Source organism: Festucalex cinctus, chromosome 1 (assembly GCF_051991245.1).
Source record: "Festucalex cinctus isolate MCC-2025b chromosome 1, RoL_Fcin_1.0, whole genome shotgun sequence".
NCBI lineage: Eukaryota > Metazoa > Chordata > Actinopteri > Syngnathiformes > Syngnathidae > Festucalex > Festucalex cinctus.
The window spans coordinates 35,362,404-35,382,603 of NC_135411.1; the positions used below are offsets into that span (position 1 = coordinate 35,362,404).

Consider the following 20,200-nt stretch of genomic DNA (forward strand, 5'->3'; position numbering starts at 1 on the left):
TAATCAAGCAGAAACTGCAATCAAATCGTGAGCTATCGCCTCAACCCGTTTTCGATAAAGCCCCATCTTCATGTACTCCAAGGGCATTGCTGCATGTTTGATGTATTACGTACGTGTGATTTAAGTCTGCGTGGAACTTTGAATAATGTCCACCGTATCCCTGACGGGGCTGCAGAGGGTGGCAAAGAGATCACCCGGTGACTCCTCTCCCTGCTTGCTGTTTCATCAAAGCGTTTCCATGTGCTGTACTTTTAGTTTGGCAAGTTCACTTTAGCTGGCACTCATGTTATTTGTATTAGTCCAACTAGGATGCATCAGCAGCGTCCTGTTTGTTTATTTACTGCAATTGCTTGAAGCCTTTTCACACTTTGGGCCTCATTTACTGAGATCCCAAAGCAGGCGCAATGCAGGTTCAGCCTGCCATAACAAAATGTGTATGCTGTATGCAAGGAAATGTAGAGTTGAGAGGAGTTGTGTCATAGGTCACACGGCATGACTCCTTGGCAAAGAAATCAGCAGTTATGATGCAGTAAGTGGTTTTCAAAGGGTGTTTAACAGTTTAACTAGTGGCATGTAGACTCCCGCTTATGGTACATGAAAGTATCACTGAATCATATTGCGCTTAATCTTACAGTGACTTAAACTCTTCTTTTTAATTCAGTCCAGTAATGGACAATTTGTTGCTTACAATTCAGCTGTACTTAACTTTGAAGTCCAGTATATTTGTATTTCATATATTTAAACAGTTGTTTTTCCAAACATTGCAAGTGGTACAGATAACGAATGGATGGATTCCGGTACAAATGTTACGTAACTTTTAAGTGTAATATATTTCAGTTGAATCAATGTTTGAATGCAGTTATTTCATTTACTTAAAATAATATGAAATAAACGTTTTACAAATAAAATCTTTGCCTTGTTTTTGACAAACACATAGGCCTGCAATGCTAATATACTGTAATTTTGTTGACAATGACATTGCCTTTAGAGCTAAGTATTTTTTGAGGTCGTACTTGGTGTAAAAAGTGTTTAAATCACTGCCTTGAGGTAATTCAGAAGCTCAGCCACTTGTGTCTTACCCAGGTGTGTCTCGTTTGTCATTAGTGTGTGTATATAGTCTCTTGTCTCCCCTCTGTCTGGGTCGATCCAGCGGGCATGATGGAGCCTATCCCAGCTTTTAGGTAGAAAATGCTTCCCATTTTCTCTGCTGTCAATGTCAACACATTCACTAGCATAGATATCTATGTTTGCTAGCATCTAAAAAAAAAAAAAAAAAAGGATTCTTCATGAGTCAGCTTCGATGTGAACAAGCTCTTCTTCATGACTTATTTCTTCTTCTTGAGTTACTACCATTACGATTTCAAGTAGACCGCCCGCAAAGCCATTTCAGGGAGTCAGGGGAATTGAAACATCCATTTTTTTTTAAATGTGTTTGTTGCGGGAAAGTTGTGGTGTTTGGACAAAGTTGTGCGTAAGTGTGATTTTGTGTTTTGTTTTGTTTTTCTTGATGTTGCATTAGTAGTTGGAATCGCGAAATCCTGGAGGGTCTGATTTGAGCGAATTTGATTGAAAGACCCTCTACAAGATCTTTTTTTTTTTTTTTTTAACCCATTTCTCACTGTTCTTTCTCACATTGATGTGTGCACAGTCACGGTCAACAACAAGGCACTCTAAAGTGGCCACAGCAGCATGGAGCCCTGGCACATACCCTGGCTGTTAAGTCAGACTCGATCCTCACCAAGGTTATTTTAGTTCACTAAAACTAACAATAGAACTAAAATTCAACAATTTCATTAACGGAATAAAATAAAAACAAAAGTGTTTTTTTTTAAAAAACAAAAACTAACTGAAACTACATTTTATGTTTACAAAACTAACTAAAACACTATAATTACAGCAAAAATGTCCTTCGTTTTCGTCTTTAGTAATTAATTTAATGCATGAGCTTTTGAGGATGATTTTAAATGTGATTTTGAGTAGATTTATTTTGATATTAACAGGAATAAGGACGATTGAAAATGTGTCATACAGAAGTGATGTCATCAGCCAATAGAAAAGCACCTTCAGATGACGTTGCTCCCAATGATGTTTTTGAACATTGCACACAAGTAATACACATAATAAAAAAAAAAACTAAACTAAAACTAGTACTGAAACTAACTAAAACTAAACTAAAACTAAGCATTTATTAAATAACTAAAACAAATAAAAAAAACTAACAAACCTACCCTAAAAACTAACAAACCTACCCTGAAAACTAATAAAAACTAATTACCGTATTTTCCGCACTATAAGGCACATCTAAAAGCCTTCAATTTTTTCAAAAGCTGACCATGCGCCTTATAATCCAGTGTGCCTTATATATGGATCAATATTGAGCCGCAGCAGGTCTCGCTGTCAAGACGCTATCGGTGATCCTGCACGATCGGTGACGCGCATGCGCAGAAGATCCCGCCATCTTGGATTGCTAGCTAATACTAATACTTTACCTCAGAGAAAATAATAAAACAGCTGTTTATTCATTTTGGGAGTGAATGGAGTTGTCAGAAAGCTGGTTTGTAATCTATTAATAAAGTTTGACTGACCTATCTGACTGTTTTGTTGACATTCCCTTTAGCGCAGCACCATCTAATGGATGCATAACGTAACCCCAGCCTCTACTGTAGCGCCTTATATATGGAAAAAGTTTTAAAATATGTAATTCATTGAAGGTGCGCCTTATAATGCGGAAAATGCGGTAAATAAAAAAAAAAAAACAAAAAAAAAAAACTAAACGAAATAAAAACTAACTAACATGAAAAATTTGAAAACTATAACCCTGCTCCTCACACCCGGTCACTCTTTCACCTCTCTCTCCTTGACGTGTGCGCAATCACAACAGACAACGAGGCACTCGAAAGCATCTATGGCGGCAGACTATCCAAAGGGAAGATGTGTTTTCATGGTGTAGACATACATGATGCCAAGGAAGGTGTTCAAGTTCTTGTATGGTGGGGGAGGGGCGACCCGTGTATAAGTCCAAATGCATCACTGGGTGTCGTTTTAGCCATGGCTGAAAAAGAAAAATCAGGAAAACTTAAATGGTGGAAAAACTCCACATTTCTGTCATGGTTCGGTTCTCAGCCTGTTGTGCTTGTGTGTGTGTGTGTGTGTGTGTGTTCCAGTGCCTGCAACGAGGGGGGCGTTCCCCAGCTCCGCACCTGCAGCGCATTGACAATTAAAGCTTTAAAAGGACTCCGAGGAGCACAGCACGTCGTCGGATTATTATTTGCTCACCATTGTGTCCAAGTGTTCTCCGCGTTCTCCTGTTGGTAAAGTTGTTTTGAATCTGCCGTCGCCCTTAGTTAAGTTTTATTCACGTGTGTGTTTCCGCGTCGCCTTTTGTTGATATTCCCGAGTTGATTGATACCGTGTGCATTTCGAGTCGTCCTTGCCGGTTGCAAGTGTTTTGTGTTTTATAGTCCTTGCCTTTTGCAAGTGTTTTTTTGTTACGTTAGTTCTCCTTGCCGTTTGCAAGCGTTTTTGGTTATGTTAGTTCTCCTTGCAGTTGCAAGCGTTTTTTGTTACATTCGCGTTCCCTGCCTTTTGCAGGTGTTTTGTGTTTTCCAATTTGTCCTTGCCTTTTGCAAGTGTTTTCTGTTACTTCCGTGTCTCCTGCCTGTGTGCAGGGGCACCTCTGTAAATTTCGCTGACTTGCCTGCGAGCAAGCTTTTTGCAATCGGTTTATCACCAAAAATAAATCGAGATTGTTTTCCTCTTCTGAGCCTGCATTTCTGGGATCTGTTTTTCACCGACTCTGCTGAGTCGTGTCAATTTCAGGTATTTATCCGTCTTTGCACATTTCAGTCTCAGCAATTATTGTCAAACATGTACAATTCATTCAGAGACTTCAAACATGTACAATGTATTCAGAAACAATTTTTTGAATCCACTTATCTTTAAAGTGTGTACCAAAAAAAAACAAAAACAAAAAAAAACCTCCCATGTATTGTCCACGGGGTACATTATCACCCTCATGCCAATGAAGGGATTCTCTAGTGAGCTCCAGGGTCCTTTTATTGCCGGTTCAGCTGTTAGACCCTTTGAAAAGTCAAAGAAAAAGGTCGCAAGTCTTTTAAATGACTATTCTTTGTGAATGTTGTTCAGATCAATACAAAGCAAGCTTGCCAAACGGTTTGTAGAAATGATTTGAAAATGCTGCCAGGTCAGAGTTGAGAGTGCAGCTGTGATGTACTTTCCAGTCCGGCTCTGTGAAGGAGAAAAAGAGAAGAAATTAGTAATAGAAGATCTTTTCATGTGCGCTTCCAGAAAGAGAAATGTCACACTGTCGCTAATGAACACCAGTAGCCACGCCTGAGAGCTTGTCTTTAGCAGCTGTACTGATTATTCATTCCTTTTTTCACATTTGAAGCCAATGAAAGTGTATAGCTGGCAAAGCTTAATGACTTGATGTAGACATTATATCCTCAAGTGTTCCGTCCGGTTTGCAGATTTCTTATTAATGACTCTCAGAATTGGACTTTTTAAAGTCGAACCCTGACCGCCAGGAGGAGGACGAACACGTAAATATCGCCGCTCGGCTCTCTTGATGTTCGCCACGTGCGGGGATAATAGCTCATTACGGTGTGTGAGTGGCAGCTCATAGTGCTCACATTCGCTTTAATTAGGGAAATGCAATAATCTCCCAGGATGATCTCCGCTTACGCTCAACTTCCACTAGGGAGACTCCTACTCTACACATATTTCCGGCCTGTTTTTTTTTCTCTCTCCCTCGCGCTCGCTCTGGTAAGATCACGTAAGCGCTGTGCTTCACATTGTAGTAACCTTTCCACTTGATATGAAGAAATTTGCTTCTTGAAGTCCAAAGATATCCTTCATGTCTGACCTTCCCACAGATCGGAGTATGTGAAATAGGATTACTTGGTCCACCTTAAATAAATCCTCCATAGAATATATAATCCAGTCATGAGGAAGAAACAAGAGCTAAATTTGCAGTGTGCCATCTAGTGGAACTAAAACCATATACTGTTGAGTACTTTGAAACTGAAAACTTACCTCAAATCGTCTTTCCCCACTGACATGTATGGAAATGCCTCCAATCTGTTCCAGCCTCCTGACAAAAAAAAAGTAAATAGAAAGAAAAATATCACTTGAAAATGTACTCAAAACAAAACAAACACTATTGATAAAATTATATAGAATGTAAAGAAGGTTTTGCCACATGTGCGCTTGAATTCAATGGACAATGTGCTGCTCCTTCTGGTGTGTGAACCTTGGCTACCTGGGGGCAGTATAATCCAGCCATATGGATATACATGATCACATTTTCTCAGTAATCTGCGGAAATATTAGTTGTTCTTTGCAGATAATAAAAACAATGCTTGTGAGTGTTTTGTTTTCTAATCTGTCTAGGTATGGGTACCGAAGACGGTACTTTTGGGGTAAGTGTCGATTCGGATCGGTACTTCCGAGCACCGATTCACGTAAAATAAAACGGTGCCATGTTTCGGTACTGAAGCACGTCGTTTTAAGTTGTGATTGTGCGGGAGTATGTGAGTTGACTATTTTCCATGGTGCACTTGAACCAGTATTATATGCAAATGGGGTAAATGCCACGGAAGAGGCGGGACGTGATTTTGCACATCAGTTTATTTCCGGTCCGGGTTGTGAGCGCGCAACCCAGGGGCACAAAAGTCGGAAGCACAAGTATTTTTGACGCAGCCCACACATCGCAAACCGAACCGGAAACAAACTGTTGTGCAAAAAACAGTCCCGCCTCTTCCATGGCATATACCCCATTAGGCACCCGGCATGCTGACGTCCCCCACTCGCGGGAGCCTAGCCGGTCTGGAGCCGCGTGGTCGGTCGGCGGAAGCGACTGGCGGGTGCCGCTGCCCCGGTGCAACTCAACCGAGAGACCGACCGCCCAACCCGCGGGTGCCACCGCTTCTTCCTCGGTCCACAACGCAGCATTCACTGAACCGGGTCCAGACCGGCCCGCAGCCGGCGGAGGGACGTCAACATTTCCGGGTTTGGGAACTAGCGAGACTTTTGTGCCTCCCGCCAAACAAATACATACAGTTTATAAAGGAGGAGGAAAGCCTCCGCACCCGGCGGAAGCTGGAAATGTCTGCTTCCCCGGAATCAGCTGGGAGGGAGGTGTCGGCGACCCCACCGAATAGAATCATGACAGAAAGAAGGTAAACGGCTTCACCATCGTTAAGGTATATAAACATTGTAATTTGGATGTACAGTAGGCTACTACTCTTGACTATATTTACAATCGCGAAAGCTTGTGGCCAAAATGTAGCGAGACCACGTCGGGTGCAGTCAAATGATTAATTTGAACACAATGATTCTCTCTCTTTGTTCACATCATGTCCCCTTCCAACTGTTATTTTTTATTTTACTATATTGAGTGCAAAGTGTGTTGAAAAATAACTCCACAAAAAACGAAAACATCAATTATTAATTTATATATTTACTGTTTAACTTCGCTCTTGTGTTATTCATTGCATAGAACTTTGCTTTACACTTTTTTTTTTGGGAATATTAATGTATCTGTATTAGTTATACTTAAGTAATTGTAAAATGTTATTACATTTATATTTTTACAATTCGTCTCTGGCTCCTTTGTTTTACATTTTTGTTATTTGTCAAAGTTTATATATTTAAAAGTAATTGTTAAATTGATTAGAGAAAAAAATACTGTTACATAACGATGAACATTTATTACATCCAAATAAATACATAAAGTTGGGAAGAAAAATAAAAATAAAACGAAAACAAGAGCACAAATGTACCGAAAATTGGTACTGTTGAGTACCGGTATCGATTCACAGGTACCGAGTATCGGAACAGTATCGGTTCAAATGTGAAAGGTACCATCCCTAAATCTGTCTACACGTGCTCTACAGTTACTTAAATGGTTATAATACAGCGGGTTAGTTCGAGTTAGGGGGTTCACTGAAATGACTTACGCCATGCTGGAATACAAAAAGACTGTTGGAGGCACAGAATTGGCATTGATTTGGATGTTTGCCTGGAAATGATTGTCCATATGGACATGTGGCTCATTCCACCATAAGTTGTTGTTTCACAATGTCAATATTGTCACTTTCCACCCATAGTTGTGCTTTTAACTCATTCACTGTCAGCCCAGTAAAAATGAATCTTTGAGGTCCATAGTTGTCTATGGCAGTGAATGTGTTAATATTGTGAACCATGCGTAATCTTAAATGCAGCGTGCTCAAAGCAAATATTGAGCCAAAACTGGATTGCACGCTTGTGGACTCAGATCCAATTTCAGCTCATTTTTCATGAAAGTGTGATGTTTTCATGGTGAAAACATCAGGTAGCATTAAAATAACATCTAAGCCAGTATATCCAGTTTTCTAATGAACCAATATGGACTCAAAAACAAGAACATCGCTCTTGTATAACCCATTTTATTAAAGATAATGCATCACTTATTAAGTTGCTTTTTTTTATACTGAATCATTGTTTCCCAGTAGGAAATCTTCTGACTCTATAAGGAACCTAACAAACAGGAAGTGTAGTGTTGAGATTAATAAGTGAGATTGCTGTTCATCTTGTGTGTTGAACCTCGCTAAAGCAGGTTATTGCTTTTTGTTTCCAGTTCTTGTTACCCATATAGTAACCATGACAACTGGTCCACGCAGTGTGCGTCACCTTTTTTGGTGGCACTTGAACTTGTGTCTTTACTGTGACTACTGTGAGTGATGTCAGGAGCACTCGTATGTGTCGTCGTGGCAATAATAGCTTATCGACTTTCTCTGTTGTGATTGGGAGAGGACTCGAGACAAGCAGCAAATAAACAGCAAGTTGAAGTTAAAAGGCCTTGGCAGGATGAAACCCTGTCTATTGTACCAAATCTTTTGTAATTGAAGGGAAACGAGGCTTTGTCCGTCAGGTGATCTCTCTCTACAGTCAAGCTTCATGAAAGAAGAAAGAGTGCCGCTCAATTAGGCTACATCCTTTTAAATTGTGATTGGGTGAGACTGATGGACATGGTTTCTGGGTGTAGTTGACGGGCATCCCAGCATGTCTAGCAGCATTTGTAAATGGTGGTGGTGGTGGGGGGGTTCAACTCTGTCTGTAAAGACTCCATCGTTCACATTGAAGAGCCGTTCAACTCGATTCGTCCGTCACTAATAAACTCAACGCGACTGAAAAGGCGGACAAACCAGCGTCCGGTTTAGGGTTGCGCGTGACGCCTGACATCACTGAAAATTAGGACTGACAGCCCTAAGTCCAGACGTCTGGCTACCCTATGCGAGCCCAAAGGAACTTTGACATCAATAGGCAATTTTCCATCGCTGGAACCTTTGGAGAACTTAACAATTTAAGTTGGTAAAATTCAGTTTGGGCGTTTTTCCACCAACAACAATTACCAGGGTAATTAAATTCCCCAGGGGGCATCCAAGTACTATCTCAGCAGCAGGGTCTTGCTGAGCCAGGCAGGAACTTTGAGGGGGGCGGGCTGCAATGGCCACGGCTGATTAGTCAAATTTGGGGCATTGTTTTTACATCGGCTGGACTCAATCAAACTCATTTGAATTAATTACCGAGAACTCGAAGACGCTGTGCAAACACAATTCTAAATTCCCTGCTGAAGTTTTACAACCAAGAACTCCCTTTACCCAGAACTCAAAGTTCCTGGGCTTGTTGGTTGGAAAACAGCTAATTTCAATTGATGGCAGAGGGCGGTACAGAACAAAATGGCAGCACCTTAAGACTGATAAAACAGATGAATTAATCTGCTTAATTCTTATTTCACGCACACAATATTAATATTGAGACAAACAACATATTACTGCAAATACATGGTTTTTCTTCAATTCTTTAAGTTGAATTATTGCTGTATTCTAATTGGTTTATTACCCAATATATTTGAAAGAAAATGATTAAATACATTTCAAGGAAAAAACAAGAACACCTAAGATCCACTTCTCCATTGCTTTGTGCCTATGTTGGGGTTATTGGGTCGTCGCAGCTGTCAGAGTAAAACGTTGATTGCCAAGCAGGCACATATTTTCTTGGCAAAAGGACTTTTGGATTCACGATGGCGGCAGTAAATTAACGCCTGTTGGCTTCGTTGCAAATGATGTATATGTTGATGTTACAGCAAGACATTTTGAACATTTCATCTGGGCGAGGGCCGGGGAGAACATTTCAAAATTGATGTCTGGAGCTGTAAAAGGTTTGGTGAGACGCCATCTTTCCCCCGGACGTGTTGACTACAATAAGCATTCAGAATTTATACCGGCCCATTTCCAATGCGGCTGGGCTCGATTGTACTTGCTGTTGGCACTCTTCCACTGGCAAACAAATACTGTTAAGTCAAACTATATTGCCACTTTTTTGCATACAGTGCACATTGTGCTGCTCATCTGGTGTGCGCGCCTTGGTCAATCTGGGTGCAGTCAAAGGCAGACATGCTTACTGGAGAATCAGCTACTCTTTCTGTTTACTTGTAGTGTTAGTTGTTCTTCACAGAGGATAAATAATATATGCTTGCGTGTATGTTTGCATCATTTGTGTTCAGACATCTGTTGCATAAAGACTAACAACATGGCTTCATATATCCATCAATCCATCCATTTTCTTAACCGCTTACTCCTCACAAGGGTTGTGGGGTGTGCTGGAGCCTATCTCAGCTGGCTCTGGGCAGTAGGCGGGGTACACCCTGGACTGGTTGCCAGACAATCGCAGGGCACATAGAGACCAACAACTATCCACACTCACAACCACACCTAGGGACAATTCGGAGCACCCAATTAACCTGCCATGCATGTCTTTGGAATGTGGGAGGAGACCGGAGTACCCGGAGAAGACCCACGCGGGTACGGGGAGAACATGCAAACTCCACCCAGGAAGGCTGGAGCCTGGACTCAAACCGGAGTCCTCAGAACTGGGAGGCGGATGTGCTAACCAGTCAGCAACCGTGCTGCCATGGCTGCATATAGTAAATGCTAACTGTTAGCTTGTGTTCTTATTGCATTTCCCACTGCATGTTTTTTTTCCAAATTCATAATGTGTAATTCACTTTGTTTTATGCTTAGTTTGACAATGAGTTACTAGAAAAGATGCAGAGCAACAGCAAGAAGATAACTGCAAAATTTATGCTAATTTACTTTAGCCAGTGTACCCTGTGATATTTCATATTATGTTAGCACAATGCTAGAGGACTTTCCATAGATTAAATGATCTGGTTTAGTCGAACATTTGCTTCATGTGTTAGTTTAAACAGACTTCCCCTAAAAATGACAAATAAAAAACTTGAAGCAGGCATGCTTTACCTCTTATATGGACAAATGTTTGAGTCACAGGCATTTTGTTAGCGCCAAGTGATGCTATAGTTAGTAGCAAGATAGTTTTCCTTTTCTTGAAAGAGAAAAAGTTATAACAGGCACCAAGGAATACTTTGAAAATAGTGTTTGAATAGGTTGAGCATGTTTTAGTAAGATTACATGTGTGGGAGGAGTCAAACAATATAAAATTAATAAGTAAGTTTTTCTTTATGATGAATTTTTACCATAATATATGTCCTTTTTGAAACTGATCAATCACCAGCAGCAATATTGTACTTAGAAACTGTTCGAAATCCAACGACTGACCTCGCAAAGACAGTCCTTTTTATTTGTATTTTTTTCTGGTATTAATTAGTTCCTCATTCAAATTACAGTGCAAAGAACAACTTTTGCATCTCACTTGATTTTGTCGCAAGGACACCATTACTGAATGTTGTTGATTATGTTGTAGTGATTAGAACATAATTCACCCACGGAACGTTGGGACGAAGGGGGAGTTTGTTGGGATGAAAGGATGAAAGGATAAAAGAACAAAATGTTGGTAGGTCTGTGAGCCTCGCGCAGAGTGAGTTGTTGTTGCTGTTAAACGATGAGAAGCTGATATCAATAAACCGCCGGTCTTTGGCTCCGGACTTCAACACTCTGCCTCCGACTCCCGTCACTGCTCACTACATTGGTGACCCCGACATCTGCCTCGTTGACGTTTCCGCGGCTGAGAATTTGATCGAATTGAGCGACATGGCGAACTCCGCTGGTCTCAAGTTACCGGAGTTTTGGGAGTCGGCCGCGGCGACGTGGTTTGTACAAGCTGAAGATCAGTTTGCCATCCGGGGAATTACGGACGATTCCACGCGCTACTACCACGTCGGGGCCGCGCTCGGGAGCTCCACGGCGGCCAGAGCTACGGCGCTAGCGAACACTACCATCTCCGAGCCACGTGCTCTGGCGGAGGAAGCTGACCGCTTTTTCCTGGCCACCCAGCGTCACAACCACGAGGTCTTGGCCTCTGCACGCGCCTTCCCGGTCCTGGCGGCCGCAACGGCACCTCATAAGGCACGCGCTGCCGTGGATGGCCGATCGGCCCCTGGCTTATGCTATTTTCACGCACGTTTTGGTACCAAGGCGAAGAGGTGCCGCGCCCCTTGCTCCTTTGTTGCGTCGGGAAACGGCGACGCCTCCACTCAGTTGCAGCTGTGAGTGGGGGCGCAGAGTGCCGGCTGCTGTTTATCATGGACACCCTCTCCAGACTCAAGTTCCTCTGTGACTCCGGCGCCCGCAGAAGCGTGTTGCCTGCCTCGGCTGAAGATGCTGCCGGGGGCACTCACGGCCCGCACCTGTCAGCGGCCAACGATGCACCGATCCGGACCTACGGCACTAAGACAGAATGTGTCTTTGGTGTGTCCTCCAGCCAATACCTCAGCCACCTCATCAACGAGGACGGCGCCACCCCGCTCCCGGCAAAGGTGGAAGCTGTTGCCGCTTTTCCTCGACCCCGGACGGCTCAGGGTCTTCGGGAGTTCCTCGGGATGGTGACTTTTTACCACAGGTTCTTCCGCCTCTTCCGCTTCATCCTGGAGGGCCGTGAGTTCACGGTCTTCGTCGATCACATGCCGCTTGCCTTCTCCATGTCGAAGTTGTCCGAGCCGTGGTCCACGCGGCAACAGCGACAGTCGTCGTTCATATCTGGATACACCACGGACATCCGACATATCGCTGGCAAGGACGACGTGGTCGCGGATTGTCTGTCCAGGGCAGCCGTCAACACGGTACAGCTGGGCCTCAACTTTTCCCGGATGGCGGCCGACCAGGCTTCCGACCGTGACACCCAGTCGCTTCGGGGCTCCGACACCGGGTTGCAAGTTAAACCGGCTCATGTTGACCTGGCCGGACCCTTGGACGTGCCCCGCCGCGGCCGCCCCCCTGGGCTGCGCCTTGTGGACCGTGTGGGGTCCCTTCCAGTTGTTCCTGCATCCCCGCCAGTTGGTGCGCGGGACTGTTCTGGTGTTTCTGCTGTGTCCCTCCCGCCCTCGCTCCCTGGGTCCTGTACCCGCAGAGGTCGGGCAGTTTTGCCGCCCCGTCATCCGGAGTTTGATTGTGGGTGAATTCTGGGGGGGCTTGTGTAGTGATTAGAACATAATTCACCCACGGAACGTTGGGACGAAGGGGGAGTTTGTTGGGATGAAAGGATGAAAGGATGAAAGGATAAAAGAACAAAATGTTGGTAGGTCTGTGAGCCTCGCGCAGAGTGAGTTGTTGTTGCTGTTAAACGATGAGAAGCTGATATCAATAAACCGCCGGTCTTTGGCTCCGGACTTCAACACTCTGCCTCCGACTCCCGTCACTGCTCGCTACAATGTCATTATTTAAGACTGATTGTTTGCTATGAAATTGTCTGTAATAAAGAAAACAAAGGTTGCTGCTGAAGCAAGGCTGAGTTATACTATTCTGCGTCAAATATCTTTTTGTGCATGCGCCATGATTGCTCAAATGCCTAACGTGCGTGCGTGTGTGCGGTGCATGTGTTTGATCACATGCGTTTGTGATACTCACAAAAGTGTTTTGTTGAGAAATGTCATTTTTTTTATTGGTCGAGTCATTTTCTTGATTTATTTTGTTTTACTTCAATGTGTCTATTTACATTGAGAGGCGATTCTATGTTGTTTTGCGAAATGAACACTGGGTGGCAGCACTAACTTGCAGTGTCACAGGGACCACGTAATGAACAACGGCGAAGGGAGGCTCATAATCCAAGTGCATGGACAAAGAGCAACAAGTGTCCAGCGTCGCTGATTTACGTGTCGTATTTCTGATATTTCCAGGTTAGTGTTTCCTTTGTTGTGTGACTAAAAGTGTTTATAAGCAACTTCGAATGTCCAGTGATGTGTTAAGTGTAATCTAAATGTGCATTATATTGTGTTTAAATGCTACTGTTTGCGACTCGGTGTAATCTAGCTTGGAAAGGGTAGCGTGACGTAGCTACTTAATTTTTTTGTTTGCTTTGTTTGGCTCCTGGTCATTTGAGGGTTATTTTCCTGTGTGTATAAATCAGACTGTACTCATGTGTGTGGAGTACTTTGCTTAAAATGCAAAGAGCTAATGCTCGCCCAAGTTGGCGATGACTGCGTCCGTGTCGTCGGCCTAGTTTAAAATGGCGCACGTTGATTGCGGCCGGGAATGTTTGAGACTGTACAATGTATGGCGTATGGTTAAGAGGCAGTCATTATAGTTTTTTCATTTAGTTTTCTTTAAGAAGTAAATGTGTTATAGCTTAACTGCAAGGTAGATTTATTCTGTCGTATAAGGTGAATACTTATAAAATGTAAAGTCATTACAAAAATACTCTTGAATAGAGAGCAAAGATGTGAAGTACATACATGATAGATGATAGAAGACATAAATGTTGATAGATGAGACATGAGTATAAAGAGAAAATGTATATTTTTTGGTGAAACCAATTTTTGTAAATTTTATTTGTGATAAAATTTGTATTGTAACAGGGAAACATTTCTATGTGAATGATGTCATCCAACTATGATGAGAAACTAGTGCTTGAATGGGAAGCATATTGACAAGCAGAATTATTTCACCATTGTAGTTAGCGTTTTCTATGAACATGTAAATAAACGATAATCCAAGTGCATGGACAAAGAGCAACAAGTGTCCAGCGTCGCTGATTTACGTGTCGTATTTCTGATATTTCCAGGATTATCTATATATCTGCCAGCGGGCACCCAGCCGGGACCCGCTACACGTTGCAGTGTTGATGAGACTGGGCCACTTAAATATAAGTCGCGATGGCACACTGACCTGTTTGGCAAACACGGGACATGGTGCCCATCATGGAAAGTTGGCCCCAAGATGAAGATTGAAAAAAAAGATCCCAAAATGTATAACATTTTTTTTTTAAAGAGGGTTACTGAAAGATTCATAATACCCTCGTTCAACAGGAGTTTCCATGGCAACACAATCGTCTCTGGCTAAGAGAAACGAAGGCCTCATTGCACCGCCTCAAGGACCCTTTGATTTCTGTGTACTCTGAGGAGTGCAAACTCATACTCGCATCGCTTCATTTCCACATTTTTTATTTTTAAGAATAAAATTACAAAATGATATTTCCCCTCGCTCATTTCTTCGTCCTCGTTAATTATCTCATTGTAATTTTGCAAGACACACTCGAGTAGCTTCGCAATAACTCTGAGTTGTCGTTTACTCATTTAAATGAGTTGAAACAGATTCACATGCTGTCACACAACACATTCAATGTAATGAGTCAAATATGGGGAAAAAAAAAAAAAAGCTGAATGTGGGCACATTCAGCCTAACTGGATGAATCGCGGCCCCCCATCATGTGCGTGATTTGCTAAAGTAGAGCCAAGCTGCTCACCTTTATTATATTGAAAAATTCCACTCTATCTTTTATTTATTCAGCTTTACGATCCATAGAATGTGAAGTGGTGAAAAGTTTCCTCCGTTCATCAATAAAGTATGACTAAGTGGCTTGGAGCGCAAACAACACGGATGCGGCATTATACTTGCCGAGTGTCATCTTGGCCCCAAGCAGTATAATTTGTCTGCTTAATACTCCCTCACAGCACAACATTTGCTTTATTAAGAGCTGGCTGGATTTTTAAGTCATCTGTATCCTGAATAACCCACAAGAGCACATGCCCAAACCATATAATAAGTACACAGGAAAAATAATACTTTGTACATCTGAAGCATGCTCTTATGAGTGACCCATACGCATCCATATCGTAGTCCTACATTTGAGTTGCCAAACATACTTTCGGTAAAACGGATCTTAGGTACAACATAAAAGGTACTCAGTTAATGATGATAAAGAATGCATTATATTTCAAGAACCTTTCAAGATATTCAATGATGATTTGTATATTTAAATCATCGTTTCACACTGAAATCAATGGAAATAATCTCCCATCCGTGAGCCGGCACCTTAACGTGGTGGAGGGGTTTGCGTGTCCCAATGATCCTAGGAGCTATGTTGTCTGGGGCTTTATGCCCCTGGCAGGATCACCCATGGCAAACAGGTCCTAGGTGAGGAGCCAGACTAAGAAGGGCTCAGAAGACCCTTATGACGAAAACGAACTTTGGAGACGCGTTTCCCTCGCCCGGACGCGGGTCACCGGGGCCCCCCTCTGGAGCCAGGCCTGGAGGCGGGGCTCGCTGGCGAGCGCCTGGTGGCCGGGCCTGCACCCATGGGGCCCGGCCGGGCACAGCCCGAAGAGGCAACGTGGGTCCCACGGGCTCACCACCGGTGGGAGGGGCCAAAGGGGTCGGGTGCAGTGTAGGCTGGGTGGCAGCCAAGGGAGGAGACCTTGGCGGACCGACCCCCAGCTACAGAAGCTGGCTCTTGGTACATGGAATGTCACCTCTCTGGCAGGGAAGGAGCCCGAGCTGGTGTGCGAGGCCGAGAAGTTCCGACTAGACATAGTCGGACTCGCCTCCACACACAGCTTGGGCTCTGGTACCAGTCCTCTTGAGAGGGGTTGGACTCTCTTCCACTCTGGAGTTGCCCACGGTGAGAGGCGCAGAGCAGGTGTGGGCATACTTATTGCCCCCCGGCTCGGCGCCTGTACGTTGGGGTTTACCCTGGTGGACGAGAGGGTAGCCTCCCTCCGCCTTCGGGTGGGGGGACGGGTCCTGACTGTTGTTTGTGCATATGCACCAAACAGCATCTCAGAGTACCCACCCTTTTTGGAGTCCTTGGAGGGTGTGCTGGAGAGCGCTCCCTCTGGGGACTCCCTCGTCCTGCTGGGGGACTTCAACGCTCACGTGGGGAATGATAGTGAGACCTGGAGGGGCGTGATTGGGAGGAACGGCCCCCCTGATCGGAACCCGAGCGGTGTTCTGTTATTGGACTTCTGTGCTCGTCACGGTTTGTCCATAACGAACACCATGATCAAGCATAAGGGTGTCCATATGTGCACTTGGCACCAGGACACCCTAGGCCGCAGTTCGATGATCGACTTTGTAGTCGTGTCATCGGATTTGCGGCCGCATGTTTTGGACACTCGGGTGAAGAGAGGGGCGGAGCTGTCAACTGATCACCACCTGGTGGTGTGTTGGCTCCGATGGTGGGGGAAGATGCCGGTCCGACCTGGCAGACCCAAACGTATTGTGAGGGTTTGCTGGGAACGTCTGGCGGAATCCCCTGTCAGAAAGAGTTTCAATGCCCACCTCCGGCAGAGCTTCTCCCTTGTCTCGGGGGAGGCGGGGGACATTGAGTCCGAATGGGCCATGTTCCGCGCCTCCATTGTTGAGGCGGCCGATCGGAGCTGTGGCCGTAAGGTGGTCGGTGCCTGTCGCGGCGGCAATCTTCGAACCCGCTGGTGGACACCAGCGGTAAGGGATGCCGTCAAGCTGAAGAAGGAGTCCTATCGGGCCTTTTTGGCCTGTCGGACTCCGGAGGCAGCTGACAGGTACCGGATGGCCAAGCGGAACGCGGCTTCGGCGGTTGCTGAGGCAAAAACTCGGACATGGGAGGAGTTCGGTGAGGCCATGGAAAACGACTTCCGGACGGCTTCGAGGAAATTCTGGTCCACCATCCGGCGTCTCAGGAGAGGAAAGCAGTGCACCATTAACACTGTGTATAGTGGCGATGGGGTGCTGCTGACCTCGACTCGGGACGTCGTGAAGCGGTGGGGGGAATACTTCGAAGACCTCCTCAATTCCACCAACACGTCTCCTTTTGAGGAAGCAGAGTCTGGGGACTCTGGGGTGGGCTCTCCTATCTCTGGGGTCGAAGTCACTGAGGTGGTTGGAAAGCTCCTCGGTGGCAGGGCCCCGGGGGTGGATGAGATCCGCCCGGAGTTCCTAAAGACTCTGGATGTTGTGGGGCTGTCGTGGTTGACACGCCTCTACAACATCGCGTGGACATCGGGGACAGTGCCTCTGGATTGGCAGACCGGGGTGGTGGTCCCCCTTTTTAAGAAGGGGGACCGGAGGGTGTGTTCCAACTACAGGGGGATCACACTCCTCAGCCTCCCTGGTAAGGTCTATTCAGGGGTGCTGGAGAGGAGGGTCCGTCGGGAGGTCGAATCTCGGATTCAGGAGGAGCAGTGTGGTTTTCGTCCTGGCCGTGGAACAGTGGACCAGCTCTACACCCTCCGCAGGATCCTCGAGGGCGCGTGGGAGTTCGCTCAACCAGTCCAGATGTGTTTTGTGGATTTGGAGAAGGCGTTCGACCGTGTCCCTCGGGGAGTTCTGTGGGGGGTGCTTCGGGAGTACGGGGTGCCGGGCCCCTTGATACGGGCTGTTCGGTCCCTGTACGACCGTTGCCAGAGTTTGGTCCGCATTGCCGGCAGTAAGTCGGATTCGTTTCCGGTGAGGGTTGGACTCCGCCAAGGTTGCCCTTTGTCACCGATTCTGTTCATAACTTTTATGGACAGAATTTCTAGGCGCAGCCGAGGCGTGGAGGGGTTCCGGTTTGGTGGCCTCAGCATTGCATCTCTGCTCTTTGCAGATGATGTGGTCCTGTTGGCTTCATCAAGCCGGGGCCTTCAGCTCTCACTGGAGCGGTTCGCAGCCGAGTGTGAAGCGGCTGGGATGAGGATCAGCACCTCCAAATCCGAGACCATGGTCCTCAGTCGGAAAAGGGTGGAGTGTCGTCTTCAGGTCGGGGATGAGATCCTGCCCCAAGTGGAGGAGTTCAAGTATCTTGGGGTCTTGTTCACGAGTGAGGGTAGGGTGGAGCGGGAGATCGACAGGCGGATCGGTGCAGCGTCTGCAGTGATGCGGACTCTGTATCGGTCCGTCGTGGTAAGGAAAGAGCTGAGCCAAAAGGCAAAGCTCTCGATTTACCGGTCGATCTACGTTCCAAGCCTCACCTATGGTCACGAGCTGTGGGTCGTGACCGAAAGAACGAGATCCCGGATACAAGCGGCCGAAATGAGTTTCCTCCGCAGGGTGTCCGGGCTCTCCCTTAGAGATAGGGTGAGAAGCTCGGTCATCCGGGAGGAACTCAGAGTCGAGCCGCTGCTCCTCCGCGTTGAGAGGAGCCAGCTGAGGTGGCTCGGCCATCTGGTTCGGATGCCTCCTGGACGCCTCCCTGGGGAGGTGTTCCGGGCATGTCCCACTGGCGGGAGGCCCCGGGGACGACCCAGGACACGCTGGAGAGACTATGTCTCTCGGTTGGCCTGGGAACGCCTCGGGATCCCACCGGAGGAGCTGGTTGAAGTGACTGGGGAGAGGGAAGTCTGGGTTTCCCTCCTGAAGCTGCTGCCCCCGCGACCCGACCCCGGATAAGCGGAAGAAGATGGATGGATGGATGGATAATCTGTTCCAGCCACCAAAAAGAAAAAAAAAAAGTTTCTGTCTTTATTTTTTTATTAAGAAAAACAGCACTCATTATTAAACTTTAAAAAAAAAACATCTGGTAGTCACACAATTCAATGAAATATGTCACGTTCGAGGGGTTGAGGACCCAAATGCATTAAGGCAAGGAGATGTGCACTTTAATGTGATTTAATTTAAAGAAAAACAAAAAGCAAAAAAGGTAATGGGATAATGAAAAATAAACAATGTTCAAACCAAGATGTCAACTACAAACCAAAACCAGGAAAAAAAAACTTACTCATACTAAAATGTACCAGACAGGACCTGGAGGTACATGAAACAAGGTGTGACAAAAACAATGAACCAACAAAGAGGAAAAAATCACCACCACACATTACCAGAAGCCCAGAGGTGTAGATTGAGAAGGAGTTCATGGGTATACATCCTGTATATTTATATAGTGCATTTTCCTGAGTGAAAACGGAAGACCCTGCCTTTAAACTTGATGAGACTGACAATGACAACAGGGACACAAGGAAAAAAACAACAACAATCCAAATCTAATTAAAAGAAACAAACGTGAATTATGCCCGGAATGTAAAGAATGATTCTTTTTTTTTTTTTTTTGCCATATTCTTTCCTCATTGAAATGAATAGAAGCAACATGAATCTGTAAAAACCCTGTGGATCTGCCTGTACCTGTACAGAAGTCAAGCTGCTCATCTCAATCATGTGAATATGGTTTTGCGATATGGTAGTAAAAAAGTATGCCCACATGATATCAAACATGAATTTAAAAAACAGACACAAAAAAAACTTTTGGAGAGAATCTCTAAAGTGTAAAAGGCCACATGATGAAACAGACGATGGAGAGCCTCTATAAGAAACCTGCCTTTCAGAGACAATATCATCAGTCCTACTTCAAATCCGGGTTTATCGCTAAGGATGATTCTCATGCATCAAGCCTGCTCTGACAATGAAGCAATGAAACCTAAAAAAAAAAAATGGAGAAAAAAAGGAAAAGAAAAAAAAGCATGAAAATCTTACTTCTGTTTCCAGATCTTTGTGAAGTGAGATTTTCTGCATTTTTTATTTTTTTTAATCCAAAAGTAAGTAAGTAAACAGTGTCGTTGTCTCCCATTGCCTCAGGATGGATCCATCTCGTAAGGGGACGTTAACCCCCAAATTTTCTTCACAACAATAAGTTATGTGCCCACTAGTCTAAACATTCAGATTCCTATTGCGCTTTGAGTAAATCAGCAAAATCCACCCGTTTTTATCCATCTCAGGGGCAGCCGTTTGCCACTTGCTGTCCATTGAAAATGACATCACAGTTGCTGAGGGCTCAGGTAACGACCAATCACAGCTCCCCTGTTTTCTGAAGCGTTCTGTTGTCAGCTGAGCCCTGAGCAACTGTGATGTCATTTTCATCGACAGCAAGTGGCAAAACGGTTTCCCTCTGACAAAGCTAAAAACAGATGAATCGTGCTGCTTCATTCATCTTCCACGACTGCATTGAACATATGGTAAAGAACATTTTTGGGTTGATTTCACATTTAAGACATTCAAAC

The 20,200-nt window shown here is 44.9% G+C and overlaps 1 long non-coding RNA gene across 1 annotated transcript in view; it reads right to left on the minus strand.

Annotated features, from left to right (window-relative positions):
• Positions 1-4,005: 4,005 nt before the first annotated feature.
• The window catches only part of LOC144024869 (uncharacterized), a 32,093-nt gene continuing 15,898 nt past the window's right edge, over positions 4,006-20,200 (minus strand). Inside the window, exons 2-3 of the long non-coding RNA XR_013284823.1 lie at positions 5,056-5,113; positions 4,006-4,248 (exon numbers count right to left, since the gene is read on the minus strand). This is a non-coding gene — a long non-coding RNA (uncharacterized LOC144024869). The remainder of the gene's footprint in view (positions 4,249-5,055; positions 5,114-20,200) is intronic.